This window comes from Psittacula echo, assembly GCF_963264785.1.
Source record: "Psittacula echo genome assembly, chromosome: 3".
Lineage (NCBI taxonomy): Eukaryota > Metazoa > Chordata > Aves > Psittaciformes > Psittacidae > Psittacula > Psittacula echo.
The window spans coordinates 63,472,825-63,476,184 of NC_137736.1; positions in this window are offsets into that span (position 1 = coordinate 63,472,825).

Here is a 3,360-nt window from a genome sequence, read left to right on the forward strand (position 1 = left end):
ACCCAACAAAATGGGCACAGTCAGCCAAATAATTTATGGTTCATTTGCATGAGGCAAGGGCAATCCTTTAAGTTTACAAAGTTAGAAGAATAGCTAATACTGTAAATTCATATCCTGCTTTTCTTTATACTAATTTGGCATGCAGAAAAGTCATAAAAGTAGCTCAAAGCAAGAATGCTGACTGGCCCAGCACGGCTCCTAAGCAAGAGAGCTTGTGATCTTCAGAACCTGCTGTAAAGGCAGATTCTACAGGGGCAAGTATTTAAAACATCAGCACTTGTATGCTGGAAACACATTCCTCAGTTGCAAAATTACAGTAATTTTCTCATTCTGTGCTCTTCAGAATATTCTTGCAGGTCTAATAATTCCAATGACAGTGAACAAGCATTTGCATCCTGCCTTGATGTAAGGGCTAATTACAGCGCTGTAGGACTTGGCTTCTCAATGAAAGCAGGATTTAACGTTTGCTATGCTCTGCCTCAACAGATCTCATAAACATCTTGGCAATCTTGTTTTACATAAAAAATTATACTTCAAAGATGAACTAATTATCTTTTACAAAGATAATAAAATAATGGAGTATATGGAGCATATAAATTATTCTTCTTTTTCTCCCTTATCTTGTCTCAAATTAGCTGCATGGAGTGCTTATTTACTGGCTCCTTCTGGATAGGTGAGACATACAATTCTTGAACTGTTTAAGAGAATCATGTAAGACTATTGCTGGTATGAAGTGGTATTTTTCCCCACAAAATATGGAGAAACTTGCACTATACAATGTAACAAACTGAACCAACCAGCTACCAAAACTCTCAATCTTTTTTCTTCTATTTATTCTAGAACCTTTTTCAATTCTTCTACCACTCCCTAGCCAGGATTATTTGCAATTGCTGTTGCAGCTCAGGACCAGAATGAAAGACCATCAAAACAACCTTTTACAACAATTGTAATTCTATTGCATAAAATGGAGGGGATGTAAAGGGAGAACTGGCCTGTCTCTGTCAAATAACCTGTCTCACAGAAGTAGGGAGCTCTGGGGGCGGGGGCTGATTGCTCCCTAGCCAGGATCAGTTTTAGAAAGCCTGCAATGAGTGAGACAGTAGTTGATTGTCTTCAGTACAAACACATCTGAAGCCCCTTTATGTGTCTGCCTTGGACAATCTCCAAAATCAATTTCCTTGTAGGCGAAGTCAGGAGATGATTCAAGAGTTGGATCGTAATACATTTTCTGAGGACTGACAGAAGGAGCAAGTTTACATGAAACCTTTTTTCTGTGGAGTTTTCCAAAAGAGAAGGTAAGCTTTCCTGAAGTGCTCTCCCCAACACCCAGCTTCAATTGGGGCTGACCTGGAAGGACAGAGCTGTGCAATATGGCAGAGCTCAATGTCAAAAGTTTTTGCTACAGGGTGGTTTTGGAAGGTCTGTATCTAGAAAGGCTGTTCTTGAAGTTGTGTAAAACCCCTGTGGTTAGACCACAGCAGTGCAGGCGTAGGTACCTGGGTCAGTCTCCTGAAGTAGACGGGGAAAGAAAGAATTCAACAGTTTAGTGCCCTGTGGGGCTTCTAAAAAGTACAATAATAGATAGAAGTAATGGAAAAGCAGCTTTTTGTGGTTTGTTTAGGGAGATCTGTTTCTTGTCAGCAACCTCTGTGAGAGCATGGAATCATATGCTCCTGCTGCAGTTGTGTACCTGCACAGATTACAGTATAAAACCCCACAAATATAATGTATACTGAATGCATTGAAGGAAAGAAAAAAAAGGCAAGGAAATAATTTCTGAGGTGTGTGTGAAGAACTTTCTGCCTTTTGTCACTATTTGCCATTTAAATTTTAAAAAAAGAATGACAATAAGCACACTTGGAAAAATGCAAATTATTTTTCCCCAAGAGCAGCATTTTGACTAACATGACTCTCCTTTTTTACTAAAATAATATTGTCTCATGACACCACAATTCATTTCTTGTTATTCAGTATTTATCCAATGAACTGTAAATAGAATAATAGACCTATATTGTTTTTCCCAGGCAACTTCTCATTAAAAGGCAATCACTTATCATGACATGCCAAAAATAACTCAGGCACTACCAAAGTGCATACATGACTACAATAAAACATGTGTATGCACTTTAAAATAGGTAATGAACACCTACCCACATGGTCATAAAAGTGTCTTTTACAAAAAATGAACTGCAAGCCATTATACTTGGCTTATGCTGTTTACTCTGGTAGTCTTTCACACCCAATGTTTGATAAATAGAATCACAGAATAATTTGGTTTGGAAGGGACACTAAAGCACATGTAGTTCCAACCCCCTGCTATGGGCAGGGACACGTTCCACTAGACCAGGTTGCTCAAAGCCCTGTTCAGCCTGGCCTTGAACACTGTCAGGGATGGAGCATTTATCACTTTGGGCAACCTGTTCCACTGCCTCACCACCCTCACAGTAAAGAACTTCTTCCTTAAACTAAAACTCCCCTATTTAAGTTTGAACTCACTGCCCCTTGTCCTATCCTTACAGTCTCTCATGAAAAGTCCCTCTCAGGCATGCTTGGAGGCGCCCTTCATATACTAAATCATAGAATAGTTAGGGTTGAAAAAGACCTTAAGATCATCTAGTTCCAACCCACCTGCAGGGACACCTCACACTAAACCATGCCACCCAAGGCTCTGTCCAGCGTGGCCTTGAACACCACCAGGGATGGAGCATTCACAACTTCCCTGGGCAACCCATTCCATTGCCTCACCACCCTCACAGTAAAGAACTTTTGCCTTATATCTAACCTAAACTTCCCCTGTTTAAGTTTTAATCCATTACCCCTTGTCCTATCACAATATTATAACGTCAATAACTTAATCACTCTGTGCTTCCATGAAGATACTAAAAAACAGGGTCTTCAATCCATCACTGCCTGCCTGAGCACACAGCCGTTCACCTCCTCACGGTGACAGTGAGACACGCTTGCCCCCTAACACGCTCCCCGCACTCTCAGGTGCCCTCGCACCAGCTCGTACCCCCAGGAGCCCATCAGCATGGGAAATGGCGGGGCACAGCCGCGCTGCAGCCGTACCCCTTCCCTTGTGCCGCTGTCACTAGACGGACAGCTTGCGGCTGCCAGCGCCGCCTGCATCCCCTGGCTCGGGCCGGTCGGTTTAGCCTCCGAGGCGGTCCGGCCGCAGTACACCCCACGCTAGGCAGTAATCGCGCGGTACCACCGCCCCACATCGCGGGCCCCCTCCACCCCTCCCCGTTACACCGCCGCGCAGCAGGGGGCGGGCCGGGGTGGGCAGGGGGCGGGACTCAGGTGACGGACGTTCCCTGACCGCCCCCCGGCTCGGCGCTGCGTTACCGGCGTGCGGGG